At 37.7% G+C, this 20,913-nt stretch overlaps 1 pseudogene; it reads right to left on the bottom strand.

The window, feature by feature from the left end:
• Positions 1-3,018: 3,018 nt before the first annotated feature.
• LOC120597604 (RNA-binding protein Raly-like) lies at positions 3,019-3,565 on the bottom strand (annotated as a pseudogene).
• Between the last annotated feature and the right edge of the window lie 17,348 nt (positions 3,566-20,913).

Here is a 20,913-nt window from a genome sequence, read left to right as displayed (position 1 = left end):
TTTACTTGTTTCTATTTTAAAATTGATTTTTGTCCTCTATATATTTAGGTTATTAGGCACCTGCTTTTTGGAATTATTAGAGTTTCAGTGAATTGAGACTTTTCCCAATTTGTAATGACAGCGTTGCTGTCTTAAAGTCTGTTCTGTCTGATATTAACACAGCTACACGGCTTTCATTTGTTAGTATATGTTTGATATATGTACTTCTATACACTGATTCTTCAGATGTAATTGTTGTAAATATCATAAGGTAGATTTGGGGCTTGTTTGTTGTTTTTCTTTAGAAGTGGTGGTATTCTTTAAAGGGAAGGAGTTATTATTTTGGCCTGTGAGTGTCCATCTGTGTCAGTATCATGAATGTAAAGAGAAGAAAGAGTCAGAGGCCTAGGTCAGCCCAAAACCACAGTTATTACCCTTTTGGTGTCACTTCTCTAAGTGACACTTCAGATCAAGGCTTCAGGATAAGAAGTATTGGGAGGGGCTAGTCGTCCTTGATCTATCAGCCAGCCCTGGGCTGGAAGATGAAGTGCTGGAAGAGTGAATGACTACAGCAGTCAGTTGTGATTGCTGCCCCCATCTCCTCCCCAGTCCAGCAGGGATTTCAGCCTGATTTTCACTCCAACTCCCAACAGCTATAGGAGCAATCAGTATCTTCCACTGTTTTCTGCAGCATGGGACAGCAATGACTGTCCAAGGCCAGCATTAGGGAGAGGCAAGAACAGACAACCTCTGATAAATCTTCTCACGGTCTCAGCCGTAGCCCACACCACTAGTTCAAAACAAGTTTTAATCTCACTAGGGGTCCTCACTATTTTTTCTCTGTGATTTCTCCCTGGTTGATGTTTAGGTGTGGGAACCAATAACACATGCTAATTTATCTTGGAAGGAAGCAGGTCTCTCCATTATTTTGTTGTAATATTTATGTATGAGCTACATCGCCTCTTAGATAAAAGGCCAAGGGGTCGTAGTTTATTGAATCTTTGTTATACAATCTCCCCTCTCCCCCAAATGCTAGCACATTATTAAATAAATGCTTGTCAAATAAACAAATAGACGACAACAAATAAAAGTAGATAAAGTGAATTCCAGTGGTCCTAGGGAAAGACGTTCCAACACTGGGAGCAAATACTAGAAACAAATACAGGCTGAACAAAAATCTGCGTAAAGTGTCTACTCTTGGAATATGACATAAATTCAGTTACTCCACATTGTCTAAAACACTGATTTTGAGGTAATGGTAATTGTATCTATTATGTTCTCTGGGGCATGATAAGTTGAGGTAGGTGTTAGGAGATATTATTCATTAAATAAATATTTATGGAACTCCTACTGTGTCCTGGGCACTGTGTTCTGCAGTAGAAACACAGAGATGAGCAGGTCAGGGCCCCTTCCATCCAGAACTATGTTGTCTAATACAGTGGCCACCACCATGTGCAGCTACTACTGAGCACCTGCAATATAGCCAGACCTAACTGAGATATACTGTAAGCATAAAGCACACTGGATTTCAAGATTTAGTAAAAAAATATATATTATATTTATTATATTATATTACATTGTATTACATTGCATTATATTACATATTATATTATCTATATACAGATGCTCCTCGAATTATGATGGGGTTATGTCCTGATAAACCTATTATAAGTTGAAGCTATTGTAAGCCAAAAATGCATTTAACACACCTAACCTATCAAAAACCATAACTTAGCCTAGTTTAACTTAAATGTTCTCAGAACACTTACATTACCCTACAGTTGGGCACAATCATCAAATACCAAGTCTATTTTATAATAAAGAGTTGAGTATCTTATGTAATTTATTGAATACTGTACTGACAGTGAAAAGCAGAATTGTTGTATGGGTATCACTTTCATACCATTGCAAAGTTGAAAAATCATAAGTCAAACCATCATAAGTTGGGAGCCCTGCATTTATAAATATATATTACATACATAAATATATATAATCTTACTAATAATTTTTATATTGATTAGTGTTTAATAATATTTTGGATATGTTGTTTATTATTACTTTTTTATTATTACTTTTTTAATGTGGCTGCTAGAAAATTTGATATTGAATATGTAACTCCTATTATGTCTCTATTGAACAATGGTGCTCTGGTTGCTCTTGATTGGCTAACAGTTAGCCATTCACTCCTCAGATTGTTCAATTTAAGCAGCCTGCTTGCCAGGATCCGTGCATCCTCTACTCTTACTACCTAGAGTTTCCACCAGAGGGCAACCTTGTCTTCCAATGTTTCAATTCTGGACATTGAATCTTATTTTGTGTATATTTGTATTTATCTACTTTGAGTCTATTTTGCTTTTGGCTCTGTGCAAGGCTCTGGCAACACATTTATGGTTCCTTCCATCAAGGATTTTTCAATCTATCATGGAAGGATGTACACAGAATTAAAAATGATATGTAAAAAGAAAACCTATTTTATTAATGTGCACTATAAATGTTCACATGATCATCAACTTTCCCAGGTGACTTTTTCCTTAGTAATTAATTAAATAGTTTCAAGAGCCCAACCTACATAACTGGAATTTAAGTAGTCTAGCTCTCTCCCCAGAATCTCCTGGACAGAGAAGTGATGCAAGTTTGTGCTTACATATGCCAGTGGTTGATATTCTCTTGCTTCAAATTTCTGCAACAAGTACACTGTTTGGGTCATCTTGAGGCAGCTCTCTACCATAACAGGTTTCTTACTGGTCATCACTTTCAGGCTCTGGATTTCTGGCATGTTGCCGCTAGAAGCTGTTCACTCTCCCTAGAACTTTCTCCTCTCATCTCCTCTCTAAATCCAGAGCCTCAACCTCTATCTCCTGGGAGATAACTCCACCTGCAGAGGATGTGGCACTGGCTGGGATGCATGGGGGATGAGGTACTTTCTACCAACTCTCCTCTGGGACCCACTGGGGTGGCATCCAGAAGTGGGTGCCCAGCTTGAGGCCTGGTACAGTGCGCACACCCTTCTGTGGGTAGCCATAGCTTCCACCAAGCTGCTTAGTTCAGGGCCTCGTCCTCCACGTCTGTGTCGTAGCTGTGCTCCAGCTCTTCCTCCTTGATCTTGGCTGAGCTGGTGGTGATGGCTATGAAGTGGGCAAAGAGCTTGACATGCTGGACCAGAGGGATTGTGATAGGAGTTGCTTCACGGGGACAGCCCTGGGCACCGGTACCATTGACAGGCAGCCCCAATAGTCTGTAAATGGTAGATGCTGCTCTCTTTAGCCCCTTGGGTCTGTTGGGCTTGGGCTCTTCAGCCATGTTGATGGCCAAGGTCTGCGGAGCCAGCACCCACCCATTCTCTCCCAGCACAGCTGCTGGGGCATGATACTCGTTGGCAAGTTGGACAAAGACATAGCTCTTGTGCACTGAACAGCTCCCCACACGGCCATACTTGGAGAAGATAGTCTCCACATCTGAATTCTTCACTATAGCTGTGTTGAGGTTTCCAATGAAGACCTGAGAGTTGATGGACTTGGGGTCATTCTTGTTGGTTACATTGCTTGTCTGGATCTTCAAGGACATGGTAGCCACCAAGGTTGAGCTCATTCAGCAGTTTCCTTTTCAAGATTACAGGGTCAGCACCAGCTATCTCTGAGAATAGAGCCCACCCACTCCAAGAGCTGGTCTTGACACTTTTGTTGAAAATCATTTGACCATATAAACAAGAACTTATTTCTGGTATTCTATTTTTTCCATAGGTCTATGTATCTGTCCTTATGGCAGAACCACATCGTTTCATTACTGTAGCTTTGTGGTAAATGTTTAAATGAGGAAGTGTGAGGCCTCTAACTTTTTTCTTCTTTTTCAAGATTGTTTTAGCAATGTGGAGTCTTTTGAGATTTTATATGAACTTTAGAATGGAAATTTTTATTTCTGAAAAAGGTATCATTAAGATTTTGATAGATTTTGAATCTGTAGATTATTAAAAGGTATCATTAAGATTTTGATAGATTTTGAATCTGTAGATTATTTTGAGTAGTAATGACATTTTGATAATATTAAGGGTACCAATCCATGAACATGGGACATCTGTTCATTTATTCATGTCTTCTTAAATTTATCTCAACAATGTTTTGTAGTTTTCAGTGCACACAGCATTCACCTTCTTGGTTAAGCTGATTGCTAAGAATTTATCCTTTTTGATGATGTTATATATGGAACTGTTTCCTTAATTTCTTTTTTGGATTGCTTATTATTAATGTATAGAAACACAGCTAATTCTGAATGTTGATTGTGTATCTTGCTACTTTGTTAAATTCATTTATTCATTCTAATGGTTTTGTGTGTGTGTAATCTTTATGGTTTTCTACTTATAAGACTACATCGTCTGTGAAAAGATAATTTAATTTCTTTCTTTCCAATTTAGATGCCTTTTATTTTTTTCTAGTCTAATTGCTCTGGTTAGAATTTCTAATATTATTTTAAATAGAAGTGACAAAAACAGGCATCCTTGTGTTCTTCCTGAAGTGATAGGAAAAGCTTTCTGTCTTTCACCATTAAGTATGATGCCAGCTGTGGGGTTTTTTATATATGGCTTTTATTATATCGAGGTAGTTTTTTTCTACTCCTAATTTGTTTAGCATTTTCCCATAAAAGAGTATTGGATTTGATCATTTAGTTTTTTTCCCGTGTGCTATTAATGCAATGTATAACATTGGTCAATTTTCTTATGTTGGCCCTACTTGGTGTACAGTAGTTTTAACACGCTGCTAGATTCAGTTTACTAGTATTTTGTTGATTTTTGCATCAATGTTTGTAAGGGACATTGGTCTGTAGTTTTCTTTTCTTGTAGTGTCTCTGGCTTTAGTATCAGGGCAAAGCTAGCTTCATAGAATAAGTTAGGACATGTTCTCTCCTCATCAATTCTTTGGAAGAATTTGAGAAGGGGTAGTGCCCCCTCCTCATTTATGATTTTAGTATTTTCAATCTATTCTTTTTTTCCTTAGTCAAGCTATAATAGTTTCTCGATTTTGTTAATATTTTCAAAGAACCAACATTTGATTTTATGCTATTTATTCTGTTCTCTGTCTTATTTATCACTGCTCTGATCTTTATTGTTTCTTTTCATCAACCAGCTTTAAATTTAGTTCTCCTTTTGCTAGTTCCTAAAGTTGTAAAGTAGGTGATTGATTTTAAGTCTTCTTTTTTAATATATGCATTTACATCTATAAATTTCCCCCTTAGCACTATTTTCATTGCATCCCATTAGAGTACTAGGGTGGATTGAGATTTGTACGAAAAATGAGATGAAAGTGTGTAGCATATAGAAGGGAATGAGAGTGGATTATAAGAAAACCAAGGAAGCAGTAACTAAGGAAAAGCCTTCTTTGTGCTGCTTCCCTATGGGTAATTTAATATGAGAGCTTCTAGGATCCTATGTTTATTATTCAGGAGGCTTCTGAACTTCCTAGTTCAATTTTATACCCAACACAATGAAAGGAAGGGCCATAAACTAGGTATTCTTAGTTTTCCACTAACTTCTACCTTTCCTTTCATGGATCTTTTCTCTTTTAGATTCCTCCACACCCCCTTCTAGAGTATACCTATGGCATTCTGTCTTCATTTTCCTTTCTCAATTTCCAGGGGTGACAGTGTTTGAATCCCCTGAGAACAGCCCTTCAAACTCCAAGGCGATTTGCTGATGGGAGGGAGAACTTACAGCTGTTAGTCACAAAGAGGTGTTGGGAACTAACTGGTTGGGCAGTCACAAAGAGGTGTTGGGAACTAACTGGTTGTGGAGCCTTTGCCTTCAGAATCGTGGAGAGGGATGGAGCTGGAAAAAGAGGAAGCTAGAGCAGTGCTTGGATGATACAGAATAATGTCTAACAGGAGGCAAGAGGAGGCAGTGCCAGGATCTCATGTGCTTCCAGGTCCAGTACAGGCAGTGACCAACCACAAGTAACTTTGTAGCTTCTACCACATAGCCCAGGGAAATTACAGGCAGCAGCTGACCTTGGCCTACATGGGAGGCTGGCATCAGACTGCAACAGAGCACCACCTGATTAGCCCCACAAGAGGCACACCCAAAGGATGGTCTCAACAGGCATATGAGCCAGATGGGGCGAATCTCCCCTCCGCATACACACACAGCAGCTCATATGTGGTGGGCTTGGCCAATCTTCACAGCCAGTCAGCCTAAAAGTCAATCCCACCTACTGACATGCCAATAGCAATCAAGGCTCAACTACAACAGGAGGACACACAACCTACATGAGGTAGACTCCTGGACCTCCTGGCACAGGTGATCAGGAAGACTGCACCACGAAGCCACACAGGGCACCTACTACATAAGTCCACCCAGCCAAAACTGAAAAACATAGCATATCTACCTAATACATAGAAATGAACACAGAAAGGCAATCAAAATGGGAAGTCAAAAAAATATGTCCAAAATGAAAAAACAGAAAACTCCAGAAAAAGAACTAAATGAAATTGAGGCAAGCAACCTATCGGATACAGAGTTCAAAATACCAGTTACAAGGATGTTGATTGAACTTAAGGGGAAGAAAAGATTATCTGAGTGAGAACTTCAACAAAGAGATAGTAAGCATTAAAAAAAAAAATAGAAACCATTCAAAATCAGTCAAATATGAAGAATACAATACTGAAATGAAGAAGACACTAGAAGGAATCAACAGTAGATTAGATGAAGCAGAGGATCCAATCAGGCATTTGAAAGATAAGGTAGCAGAAAACACCCAATCAGAACAGCAACAAGAAAAAAATAATCCAAAAATTTGAGGACAATACCAAGCATACCAACATTTGCATCATAGGGATTCCAGAAGGAAAAGAAAGAGAGCAAGGGATTGAGAACCTATTTGAAGAAACAGTGACTGAAAACTTCCCTAACCTGGCAAAAGAAATAGACATTTTGGAGTTGTCATTTTGGACAACTCCAGGAAGCACGACTGGACAGAGATATCAACCTATAATTTTCTTTTTTTGTAATATCGTTGTCTGGTTTGGGAATCAGGGTAATGGTAACCTCATAAAATAAGCTTGAGAGCGTTCCCTCCTCTTGAATTTTTTGGAATAGTTTGAGGAAAATAGGTGTTAATTCTTCTTTGTGTCCATCACAGTGTCCAACAAGATGAACCCTAACAGCCCAGGCCAGCAAAAGCTGTCAGGAATGGCAGAGTTGAGCCTGGGCCATCTAAGCACCTTGCTGTTGCCAGGCAGTGGTCTGAATTGTGACCTGCGTGATAAGCTTCTGCATCCACAGAAAACAGACATGCAGCCAGCTGTCAGCAGAAGACTGAGAACAATGAGACTGAGACATCCTCAGATCTTAGTGCTTGCAATACAGGCCTACCTAAAGAAACAAGAAAAATCTCAAAAAAAAAAATATAATTTTACACTTAAAGGAACTAGAAAAAGAACAACAAACAAAGCCTAAAGTGAGTAGAAGGAAGGAAATAATAAAGATCAGATTGGAAATAAACAAAATAGAGTCTAAAAAAGTACAAAAGATCAATGAAACCAAGAGCTGATTCTTTGAAAAGATAAACGAAATTGATAAACCTTTAACCAGATTCATCAAGAAAAAAAGGGAGAGGACCCAAATAAATAAAATCAGAAATGAAAGAGGAGAAGTAACAACTAACACTACAGAAATGCTAAGAAACTGGATACTCTGGAAGAAAAGGATAAATTCCTAGAAACAAACAATCTTCCAAGACTGAGTCAAGAAGAAACAGAAAGTCTGAATCCACCGATCAGTACTAATGAAATTGAATCAGTAATCAAAAAACATTCGATTAAGGTTAATATCCAAAATTTATAAAGAACTTGTACTACCCAACACCAAAAAAAAAAAAAGTCTAATTTAAAAATGATCAGAGGACTTGAATAGGCATTTCTCCAAGGAGGACATACAGATGGCCAATAGACATATGGAAAAATGCTCAAGGTCACACCAGCAAAAGCTGTCAGGAATGTCAGAGTTGAGCCTGGGCCATCTAAGCACCTTGCTGTTGCCAATTATCAAAGAATGCAAATGTAGAGAAAAGAGAACCCTCATACACTGTTAGTGGGATTGCAAATTGGTACAGCCACTATGGAAAACAGTTTGGAGTTTCCTCAAAAAAATCAAAAGTAGAACTACCATATGACCCAGCAATTCCACTTCTGGGTAGTTATCTGAAGAAACCCAAAACACTAATTCAAAAAGACATATGCACCCTTACTTTCACTGCAGCACTATTTACAACAGCGAAGATATAGAAGCAACCTAAGTGCACATCGATAAAAGATTAGATAAATAAGAGGTGGAACTTATATACAGTGGAATATTACTCAGCCATAAAAAATGAAATCTCACTATTTGCAATGACATGGGCGGACCTAGAGTGTATTATGCTAAGTGAGATAACTCAGACAGAGAAAGACAAATTTTATATAATGTCACTTATATGTGGAATCCAAAGAACAAAATAAACGAACAAACAAAATGGAAACAGACTCATAGAAGGAGGTTGGAAGGTTGAATGAAAAAATTCAAGGGACTAAGAAGTACAAATTGGTAATTACAAAATAGTCATAAGGATATGAAGTACAGCATAGGGAATATAGTCAATAATAATGTAATAACTATGTATAGTGCCAGGTAGGTACTAGACTAATTGAGGGGATCACTTCATTAACTATATAAATGGCTAATCAGTATGCTGTACACCTGAAATTAATATAAAATAATATCGAATGTCAACTCTAATTGAAAAAATAAAATAAATAAAATATTCTGCTCTGAATAAGAGATGACTTCACCTAAATCAATAGTTTTCAAACTATTCTGGGCAACTCAGAGTTGCTTCAGGGGTGCCAAAAATAGTATAAAATTTTTCATATACAAAAAATAAAGATTTTAAATTGCCCAAAGAACTCATTCATCACTTATGTTTACTGGCAGGTAAAAGTCCATTTTTTAAACAAAAGGTAAATATTGCCCCCAAAAGTTTCAAAATCATTTTCTTAAACTGACAAATGTTCCCTAATTAATAATTGTGGAGGAGAAACAAGGACTAATTGATTAAAATTAAGAGAAACGCATTCCAACCTAGGGCAGAGAGTTCGGTAGGGAGAGGGATATGACTGGCAGAATGAGAAGGACTTGAGGACTGAAAAGGAGCTGTGGGCTCAGGGTACTGGGCTCAGGGGAGGAAGCAGGTCAGGATAGCTGAGCCAAGAAGTAGGATCTTGCCTTAGCAACGACAGTGGCTTTTATGGGGGGCCCTGAGGCTAGACCCACCCCTTCTTCTCGTCCTCTGCCACCAACTTTGAAGATTCTAGTGAGAAGTAAGGTAGGATGAACCACAGTTATTCTGGCCATCACTACAGTGACAGAGGTAAGCAGTCAGATTATGTCTAAAATGGTCCCCTTCTTACTCCTGGAACCTCCTTCCTATTTTCTTCTATGCTCAAGAAGATTCCCCTATAATTAGGGCTAGAGCTGCAGCGCAGCTTCATCTGGGGCTTTATGCTTCTCATGTTTGGCTTCACCCTTTCCCAGCTCTCCTCAGCATCCCCCTGACATGGTGAAAAACAGGTGAGTATCCTATTTAAAAACACATTTGTGGCCCACCACACTTGTAATTAAATGACATCTCAGCAGTGGTATGATACATTAGATCTGGTGTTTAAATATGAGATGTTCTTTCTAATGAGGTAACAGAGATGGCTATTAAAAAAAACACATTTAGTAAACATTTTAGAGTTCCTTCTTATGTTCCAAGCACATAGTTCATTTTATTTGTTGGTTCATTCACTAATGTACAAATATTTACTAACCACTATGTTAGACACTCAGCAAGAAGACAGTAGGTATTTGTCCTGAAAAGTTAACTTGAAGAGGATGAAACAGATATGCAAAACAATCAAACCACCTTGATTCCCCCAATGTGACCAAGAACAAAGCAGGCCCAAAGAGATTCAGACAGAAGCAAACAGAATATACTAGGTTATGGATACTTCTGTGTAGATACACACCTTCCATAACTCTGTTGGTGGCCCTAGGAGGAGCAGCATATGGTGAAGGCTGCCACATTTTTTATGTTAAAGATTACATCATTAATGCCTCTAGGAACATTCCATAGCTTTTGAGGTCAATCTCTCTATAGCCGTGCTTGAAAAGTAAAAAGACATATTAACTAGGAAGACATATAAGCTAGGAAGGATTTCTTATACCAAGCTTTAAGAAAGCTTTAAGGAATTTATTTTCACATTTCTAGCGATGCAACACAACAAAACTGAGGTATTTTCAAGATATAATACTGGCACAGAAGAGAGAGCACCTAACTGGAAAAGAGAAAGAAGGGAAAGCTTCATGGAGAAGGTGACATCTGAGCCAAGACAGTCACTGAGATGACAGTAGTGGGAAGGGAGTCAGATAGAGAGAACGGCTCTACTCTCCATTTCCCCAGCATCTTCTGTCCCTGCCATTCCTCTGTGTGAGGCCTTTCTCCAATGGTGAGAGTCTGCTCTTCCCCGAGACCCAACGTGAAATATCACCTCCCTCTGAAGCCTTCATGTCTACACCTTCTCCAGCTGCCAGCAGAACTGATTGTTTTCTCAGTATGACCAACCTTCTCTAAAGATCACAGAATCACCCCCTTGGCACTGAGCCACATTTTATCCATTTATGAATATGTGTGTGCATGTTTTGTTTGTTTGTTTGTTTGTTTGTTTACTAACTTCTTTTCCCTCTGAAGGGCTTTCCTGTTATTCAGTGCTAGAAATGACTAAAGAAGTCCTTTAGTTAAATCCTCTCCTTTCATAGGTGAGACTATCCAGACCTAAAAAGTTTCTCTGACCTGCCTACCATCACCTAACTCACTGTTAGAAGAGATAGTATTTAAAAATCCAGCCCTGATGTGGAAAGTTTGAGGGAGGAGCCGCAGGAAGTATCCACACACAGGTTCAAGATTCCCCAAGGAACAAGTAGTGATTGCCTGCTTCATCAGCTCCCAGAGACAGGAGCCAAGCCAGACTCTTGGACAGCAGAGGAAAAAATTAAGACATTGGATGTATAATCTAACTCTTTCCAGGAAGAAGCTGGGCACTGGGCTTTATCTCCGGAATGAGGGAAGTTGGGAGAGGAACCATGGGAGGAGCCCATAGCCCCATTCTAAACCACGAGCTTTGTTCTTTGTAGTCCCCAGGAGACTATGAATCCATGTCCCCTGACAGGGACAAGCAAGGTTGAAGCCAGACACTCAGTCAAGTTTTGGAAAAGTTAGGGTGCTAGATGTGAAGTCTAATTTCTTTCAGGGAATATCTGGGAGCTGGGCTTTGCCACCTGTTCACTGTGCTGAATTATAGAGTGGAGCCCCCAGGAAGTGCTGATGCCCCTGTTCAAAACTGCCTCTTTGTTCTCTGTAGTCCCCTGGAAACTAGCAAATACTGGTCTGCTAGCTCCTGGAGATTGATGAGTTAGAAACCAGACCCTCAGGTAGCAGTTGGAGTGCCAGATGTGTGGTCTAAACACTTTGCTCCTCAAAAAAAAGCTGAGACTGGGGGTTCCCTCCAGATTGTATGGTGCTGTGCTGGACATGGCTTTTATGGCAAGAATGGGGTTTAAGGCAAGCTTCTGCTATCTATTTCATTGTGGGTTTTTCCTCACTTTCCCGGTATGCAAGACTCTCTTGAACAATTTCTGGATTCCTCACAAAGGAAATTCATCCATGTAACTACTGATTTAGTGTGTCTGTGGTGGAAGGGAGAGTCCAGAGACTACTTTTCCACTATCTTATGGTATCACTCACCCCTGAAGATTTTTTAAAATAGGAAAATGATAAGGTCAGAGCTGTATTTTCAGAGAAATGTGAAGCGGGTTAGGGAGAGTAGGAACTCGAATCAGGGAGATGGGATAAGAAATTATTGTTATTGTCTAGAGGTGTGTAAATAAGAGCAAAAGTTAGAATGATGATGAAAACAGGGGAGAGGAAAAAGAGGGAACCATGGAAATTCTAATGTGGATTCCTAACAAAATTCTAAAAGATACTGAGGAGATGTTTTATGGGCATTCAACAAAGCAGCCTTAGAATACCTAGGAATCTTTTGCTTTTGTGAACTGTATTTCACATTTCAGACATGTAACCATTTGGCTTCTGGACTTAGCTCCAGTACCTCCTAGAGCTCAGTTGTGTAGTCCAGGCAAAGTACCTATCATAGAATGTTCTAAGACCATAAAATTGACATCCAGGTGTATCCCATGATTTGCATAGTTCCCAAAGGCCCTATGGGAGAGAAATTGAATTTAATTGGGATTCAAACATGGATTGTACTGGCTGATGGACTGTGAGCTTATAAAAGTGGTTGAAGTAGAGTTGGGTTAAAAAGTGTCCCTAAATGAAAACCACTTTGAATAAAGAAGGCTGGCCGTTTGAATAAGTCTGAGCACAAGGCAGAAATATCACAGGGAGTAATGAGCACAGGTATAGTTCAAGACTATTCTTACCTGACCCAGCCCCACCTGACTGTGCTTATGTACAAAGAAAGTAGAAAGGAAAGAAGTAAATCATTAAGCACTTAGAAGCTCTGATTTTGGAAATTCTCTGAATAAACTATTTTCCAGGGGCACATGTGCATTTTCTGCTCTCTGGAGGGAAGAGGGATACTAATGGCAGATCTCAAAAGAAGAACTGCCTTGGGTGTCTGGAGGTCACTGGAAGTAGACAGAAGCTTGGAAATTGACCTATGAGCAGCACAGAAGATGGACAAGGAGAAAAGAGGACTTCAAATAGAGAGATGCAGAGGTACTGATAACCCTTGATTATTTGTGGGATCTCTCAGGAACCTGAGAAGAAAAGGAAAAACTTGAGAAAGGTCTAGGATTCCTACTAATCAAACATGTGGAGCTCAGAATATGGGGTTTGAAAATATCACTGTAAATGTGAAGATTTGGGGTTTTTGTAGGAGAGACCAGAAAATAATTAGTTATTTAAAGAATAAATACTGTCGAACTTGCTCAATTTTCTTTATTATTTTTATAAAATAAAGTTATTAAACTGATATGACAAGAGAATGCTGCTGTCTATATATTCAGTTTTGAGAAATTATTTAAGGAGGAAACATGGCGGAGTGAGAGATGTCCTCAGATCTCTCCCCTTGAAACAACAATAAGCTGAACATCTAAAACTCAACAAAAGACACCCAAACTGCACACTGAGCATGGGATCTGCACATAAGAGCTGCCACAGGCCAGAATCCAGAGTGTCGGACAGTGGACTGGGAATAATTAAGAAGCTGCCTCTCAGCAGTCACCAGAGCTCCCTGCAAGAGGAAAGGGACAGGAGAAGGAGAGCTGAGATTTTGCAGCGAGTTACCTGAACATTCCTGCCTGGGATAGTAGTGGCTGCAGGGCCCAGTCATTAGGGCAGAAAGCAGAGAAGCAGGACGGGACCCCAGAGGAACAACAGCTGATTTTTGCTGGCCATGTTTGCAAAACTGAGACTGAGCTGCAGCCCCCAACCCTCAACCCAGAGGTCCCCTCCCCCTAAACCCGCCAAGACCGATCATCGCAGAGCCAGAGGGAAGTCTGAGCAAACGCTGCCGAGACCATCACTGAAACTGACAGGACTGAAACTGAGGGTAGCGAGTGTGATTAAATATCTACGAGAAAATAAAAAGGCATTATTTAGGCTTTATATAAAGCAGGGATCCAAGAGGCTTAGATGCCACCTACTGGAAACCAAAAGAAAAGCACCTTCTTTGCAGCAGGCTAAAGAGACACGTTTATATAATAAAACTTCTTTCTGGAAAAACAGAATACACTTCCATTAATGCCCAGGTGTAGAAATGGCCCATTAAACACCATGAACAACCAAGGTGACAAGGCATCTCGGAAAGAAAGAGAAAAATCTCCAGAAAATAAGCTTACAGACAGAGAATTCAGGATGGTACTTCTGAAAAAACTCAATGAGATCCAAAACAACTCAAATTAACAATTTCAGAAATTGAAAAAACGACTAGATGAGCAGAATGAGTTTTTTAGCAAGAAGAATGAAATCCTCAAGAAAGAACCAAATAGAATTTCTAGAGATGAAGAACACACTGCAAGAGTTGAAAAATCAAATAGCAAGCTTGGGAAATAGAGTCGACCAAATGGAGGAAAGGATCAGTGATATCAAAGACAGAAATCTAGGAATAAATCAGAATGAAGAAGAAAGAAACCAAAGAATGAAAAATAATGAAAGAGAAATTCAAGAACTAACTGATATCATCAGTAGAGGAAACATAAGAATAATAGGTATTATGAAAGATGAGGAAAAGGAACAGGGATTAGAAAGCATTTTCAGACAAATAGTTGACGAGAATTTCCTAAAGCTAAGGAATGAGCTGGAGCTTGGAATTCAAGAATTCAACAGAACACCCAATTATCTCAACCCAAAAAGGCCTTCACCAAGACACATTGTATTAAAATTACCAAAAATCAACGATAAAGACAGAATTCTCAAGGTAGCCAGGGAGAAAAAAACGGTAACATAAAGGTAAACCCTTTAGATTATCCTCAGACTTCTCAGCGCAAACCTTACAAGACAGAAAGGAATGAAATCAAATATTTAAACTATTAAGTGAAAGGAACTACCAGCCTAGAATAATGTATCCAGCTAAGTTCTCCTTTAGATATGAAAAAGAAATTACAACTTTTCCAGACATACAAAAATTGAGCAAATTCTCCATTACGAGGCCTGCACTAAAAGAAACACTGAAAGGGGTCAGTTCACTTAAAACAAAATGACAACAACAACAACAAAAATACATAATTAGGAGTAAAATGACCATTAGGCAAATAGAAGCAGACAAGTGCAATCCTTACTAAAAACAAGGCATTATGAGCTTAAATAATAAAAAAAATTGTTATATCAAGATAGTAATAAATGTTTAGCATACACAGGAACAAATTGAGATAACAATGACTGAAAAGGGGAGGATTGAAATATCCAAATTCACAAAAGAGAATGGAGATAAGGCATGTGCAGAAGAAAATGGATGACTGTATATATATCTGTATCTAAATCTATATACATATAGATATATATAGATATAGATATAGATATATAGAGAAACATATAGAAAGAGATACACACACACATATATATATAAGAATAATAGGTATTATGATCGTATATATATATATATATATATATATATATATATATATATATATATATATATATATATAACTATCCTTTACATATTCACAATGGTAACCACACACCAAAGGTTCAGAACTGTTATATATAACATAAAACAAGAAGGATCACAGGGAAAACCCACAAAAGCCAACCAAAATAAAGAAAACAGAAGCACAAGGACAAGGAAGCAATGGAAACATTGAGCTATCAGAAAGCAAAAGATAAAATGGCTATAAGAAGACCTCATATTTCAATAATCACTCTAAATGTAAATGGATTGAACTCACTCAATAAAAAGGCACAGAGTTGCAGAATGGATCAAAAAACAAAACCCAACCATATGCTGCCTCCAGGAACTGATCTCAGCTCCAAAGACAAATATGAAATCAGAGTGGAAGGGTGGAAAATCATATTTCAAGCAAATGGCATTCGGGGAAAAGTGTGAGTAGCGATATTAATATCAGACGAACTAGACTTCGAAATAAAAAAGATAAAGAAAGATATTGAGGGACACTTTATATGATAAAGAGAATCATGCACCAAGAGGACAGAACACTTATTAATATCTATACTGCCAATCAGGAAGCCCCAAAATATGTAAAGCAATTACTAACAGAACTAAAGGGAGAAACAGACCAAAACACTATCGTAGTAGGGGACCTAAATACCCCACTGTTAGATATGGACAGATCATCCAAACAGAAAATCAATAAGGAAATCACATCCTTAAATGACACATTCGATCAACTGAACATAATTCACATTTACAGAGCCTTCTATCCCAAAAGAGCTGCTTATACATTCTTCTCTAGCACACATGGAACAGTCTCAAGGATCGATCACATTCTGGGACACAGAGATAGCCTCAACAAATATAAGACAGTTGAAATCATACCAACCATATTCTCTGATCATAATGCTTTGAAACTAGAGATCAACTGCAAAAAGAAAGCAAGAAGAACCACAAATATATCAAGATTAAACAACATGCTACTGAAGAATAATTGGGCCAGAGAAGAAATAAAAAGAGAGGTGAAGAGATCCATAGAAACAAATGATGATACTACAACATGTCAAAACTTTTAAGACACAGCTAAAGCAGTCATAAGAGGAAAGTTCATATCATTACAGGCTTACCTCCAAAAACAAAAATGAGCCCAGATAAACAACCTAATGCTCCATCTTAAAAAACTGAAAAAAGAAGAACAAATGAAGCCTAAAGTCAGCTGAAGGAAAGAAATCATCAAAATTAGAGCAGAAATAAATGAAATTGAAAACAAAATAAAAACAATAGAAAAAATACATGCAACAAAGAGCTGATGGTTTGAGAAGATTAATAAAATTAACAAACCCCTGGCTAGACTCACTAAAGAAAAAGAGAAAAGACACAAATCAACAAAATCAGGGATGAAAGAAGGGAAATTACGACTGACACTGCAGAAATACAAAGGATCATACAGGAATACTATGAAAAAGTATATAATTCCAAGTTTAATAACCTAGAAGAAATGGACCAATACTTAGAAAAATACAACTTTCTTAGACAGAATCAAAAAGAACTGGAAAAATCTAAATAGATTGATCAACAGTATGGAAATTGAAACGATCATCAAAAACCTACCAAAAAGTAAAAGTCCAGGACCAGATGGCTTCACCAGTGAATTCTACCAAACATTCAAAGATTTAATACCTATTCTCCTCAAACTTCCAAAAAATCAAAGAGGAGGCAATACTTCCCAGCTCATTTTATGAGGCCAATATCACCTTGATACCAAAACCTGGTAAAGATAAAACAAAAAAAGAAAACTACAGACCAATATTTCTCATGAACACAGATGCAAAATTCCTAAGTAAGATACTAGCAAACTGAATACAGCAACATATTAAAAAGATTATACCCCCCGATCAAGTGCTTCATGCCAGATGCACAGGGATGGTTCAACATATGCAAATCAATTAATGTGATACACCACATAAACAAATTAAAAAATAAGAATCATATGATCATATCAATAGATGCAGAAAAAGCCTTCGACAAGATACGGCATCCATTTATGATCAAAACAATTCACAAAACCGGTATAGAAGGAAAGTACCTTAACATAATAAAGGCCATCTATGACAAACCCTCAGCCAACATTATACTTAATGGTGAAAAACTAAAAACCTTCCCTCTAAGATCAGGAACAAGGCAAGGCTGACCACTATCACCACTGTTCTTCAATATAACATTGGAGGTCCTAGCGAGTGCAATCAGACAAGAGAAAGACATAAAAGGCATCCAAATAGGAAAAGAAGAACTCAAACTGTCACTATTTGCGGATGACATGATTCTCTATATAGAAAACCCTAAAGACTCCACAAGAACACTACTAGAAACAATAAGCAAATACAGTAAAGTCTCTGGATACAAAATCAATGTTCGGAAATCCATAGCATTTCTATACTCTAATAATGAATTGTTAGAAAAAGAAGTGGAAAAAGTAATTCCTTGTGCAATTGCAACAAAAAGAATAAAATACCTAGGATTAAATCTAATGAAATGTGAAGGACCTATATAATGAAAACTATAAGATTCTGTTAAAAGAAATCAAAGAATATACAAGAAATGGAAAGATATTTCGTGTTCTTAGATTGGAAGAATCAACATAGTTAAAATGGCCTTATTACTAAAGCATTATATAGATTTAATGCAATTCTCATCAAAATCCCATTGGCATTTTTTTAAACAAATGGAACAAAAAATCTTTAGATTTGTATGGAAGCACAAAAGACCCCAAATTGCCAAAGCCATCTCAAGAAAAAAGAATGAGGGAGGCATCACTCTGCCTGATTCAAATTATACTACAAAGCGACAGTAATCAAAATGGCATGGTATTGGTAGCAAAACAGACACATAGATCAGTGGAACAGAATCGAGAATCCAGAAGTAAACCCATATTTATATAGGTAAATAATTTTCAACAAAGAAGCCAAAAACATACAGTGAAGAAAGGAAAGCCTCTTCAATAAATGGTGCTAGGAAAACTGGAAAGCCACCTGCAAAAGAATAAAGCTAGACTGTTGTCTATCACCACATACCAATAGTAACTCAAAAAGGATTAAGGACCTAAATATAAGACCTGAAACAATAAAATGCATAGAAGAAAACATAGGAACTAAACTCAAGGACCTTGGACTTAAAGAGGATTTTTTGAATTTGACCTCAGAAACAAGGGAAGTAAAAGCAAAAAGAAATGAATGGGACTACATCAAACTAAAAAGCTTCTGTTCAGCAAAAGAAATCATCAACAAGGTAAAGAGAGGACCATCCGAATGGGAAAATATATTTGCAAGCAACACCTCCGAAAATGGCCTAATATTCAAAATATTCAAAGAACTCATACAACTCAATAACAAAAATACAAAGGATTCAATCAAAAAATGGGCAGAGGACCTGAACAGACACTTCTCCCTAGAGGACATACAAATGGCCAACAAATATATGAAAAGATGCTCAACTCACTAGCTATTAGGGAAATGCAAATCAAAACCACAATGAGATACCATCTCACACCTGTTAGAATAGTTATAATCAACAGGACAAGTAATAACAAATGTTGGAGAGGATGCGGAGATAAAGGAATCTTTATACACTGCTGATGGTACTGCATATTGGTACAGCCAATTTGGAGGTTCCTCAAAAAACTGAGAATTGATCTACCATATGATCCAGCAATCCCTCTACTGGGTATTTACCCCAAAGACTTGAAAACCCATATCTGAAAAGATATTTGCACACTGATTTTCATAGCAGCATTATTCACAGTGGCCAGGACATGGAAGCAACCGAAGTCTCCTACGATAGATGATTGGCTAGAGAAGCTGTAGTAAATATATACCATGGAATATTCCTCAGACATAAGAAGAAGGGGGAGTAGACGGGGAAAAGGAGGTCAAATATAGGGTGTAGGGGAGGGCAAAGTGGGTAAAGGGGATCAAATATATGGTAGCTGAAGGAAACTGGACTTTGGGTGCTAAACACACAATAGAATATACAGATGTCAAACGATAATTTACCCCTGAAAATTATATAATTGTATTCACCAATGTTACCTCAATAAACTTAATTTTTTAAAAAAATTTTTTTTAAAAGAAATTATTTGAGCAAATTTTGCATTGAAAATACAGGTAGTTTCACAGCTGGTAAAACATTCTTTGTCCGATGTCTATTAATCAATGACTTATAGTTAAATGTGCCATAAAGTGCTGTCTTTGTCTCTCTCCCATTCTTCTCAATCCCTATTATGTAATTCAAGGTCATATTCCATTTGAAGGTCTATTGCCACCTTTTCAGTACACCCTTTTCTACTAACCTAATTATAGCACTTATATTTTAAATATCTGGAAATCAATTCTATAATGAAAATGTCAGAGAAATAATAATCTCTATGCCTTACTATTGAATTGTACACTTGAAATTTACTGGATTTTGTTAACAAATGTCACCATAATAATTTTTTTTTTTAGGCAAACAGCCATTGGTTGACAACAGATTTGTCAACACAATCCTTATTATTTTTTACTCCACAGCACCTGGTCTTCCTAGGTGATCTTCCATCAAGTACTAACCAGGCCCGACTCTGCTTGCTTTCGAGATCAGACAGGGATCAGGCTTGTTCCGGGGTGGTATGGTCGAACAAAAAAAAAAAATTAATAATAATAATCTCAAAGTCCATTACCTTTTTAAAAATCTCCAATCCTAGTTAAACCTAAAGTAAATGTCTCTCTTCCAAGAATGGACCCTACAGCACCCAATCTGCTTGTCTGCTATGTGACAGATTTTTATCAAGGCAAATTCAAGTCCACTGGTTTCTGAATGGACAGGAGGAAACAGCTGGGGTTGTTTCCACCAACCTGATTCATAATGGAGACTGAATCTTCCAAATCCTGGTGAAGCTGGAAATGGTCTTTCATCAAGGAGATGTCTACATCTGCCAAATGGAGCTCTCCAGCCTAGACAGACCTGTCACTATGGAGTGGAGTGAGTTATTCCCAGTGTTTTTCTGTGTATCTTCAGTCTCAGGGAGTGGTTCTTGGACAGTCACCCAGCTTCCCAAGGGAATGTTAGTGCCAAGTAATTGTCCTGAAACTAGCTTCTATAGTTCCTGTCTTTGATCCATGCACAGTTTCTCTCCTGGGGCCTCCATCCAAGTTCCTTTTTTTTTTCACTCCATAAATAATAAAAATTCAGTGTCATTGTCTGCTTTCTTTTGAGAATATGCACCAAGTCATCTCTGCCATTGCTTTTTGTTTTTGAGAATTTTGATAAACAGTAGGAGATAATGAAGAAGTTCATTGTTATACATGAGCAAGAAGAATAACATGAAAAGGGGGGATGTCCTAGCTATTGGGTAAGTTAACATATTGAACAAGGGCCTCCTGTGAACTTGCTGTATATCGTTGGGCTGCCACATATTTATGTTTGATACCTTCATTCAGGTAGATCAAGGACCTTTGTTCTTAGTTATTCAAGGATGAGTAAATCATGAATTCTGGGTTGTATGATCCATATTTACACAGTACTGATTCAACATATAACTTATTAAGAGCATGTTTTATCATTACCATTCAGAAATCAAATTAAGATCAGAATTTAAAATTAGATATAATATAATAAACAAAATCCTTTTCTTTGCATATAATAATAAATAATCATTGACCCCCCCCCCCAAAAAAAAGGCTAAGCCTATATAATGCATCAGCTTATAGAAGA

The sequence above is a fragment of the Pteropus medius genome, unplaced genomic scaffold, assembly GCF_902729225.1.
Source record: "Pteropus medius unplaced genomic scaffold, Ma_sr-lr_union100, whole genome shotgun sequence".
NCBI lineage: Eukaryota > Metazoa > Chordata > Mammalia > Chiroptera > Pteropodidae > Pteropus > Pteropus medius.
Note: the sequence above shows the minus strand (reverse complement) of the source record. Positions and strands in the feature narration are given on the sequence as shown.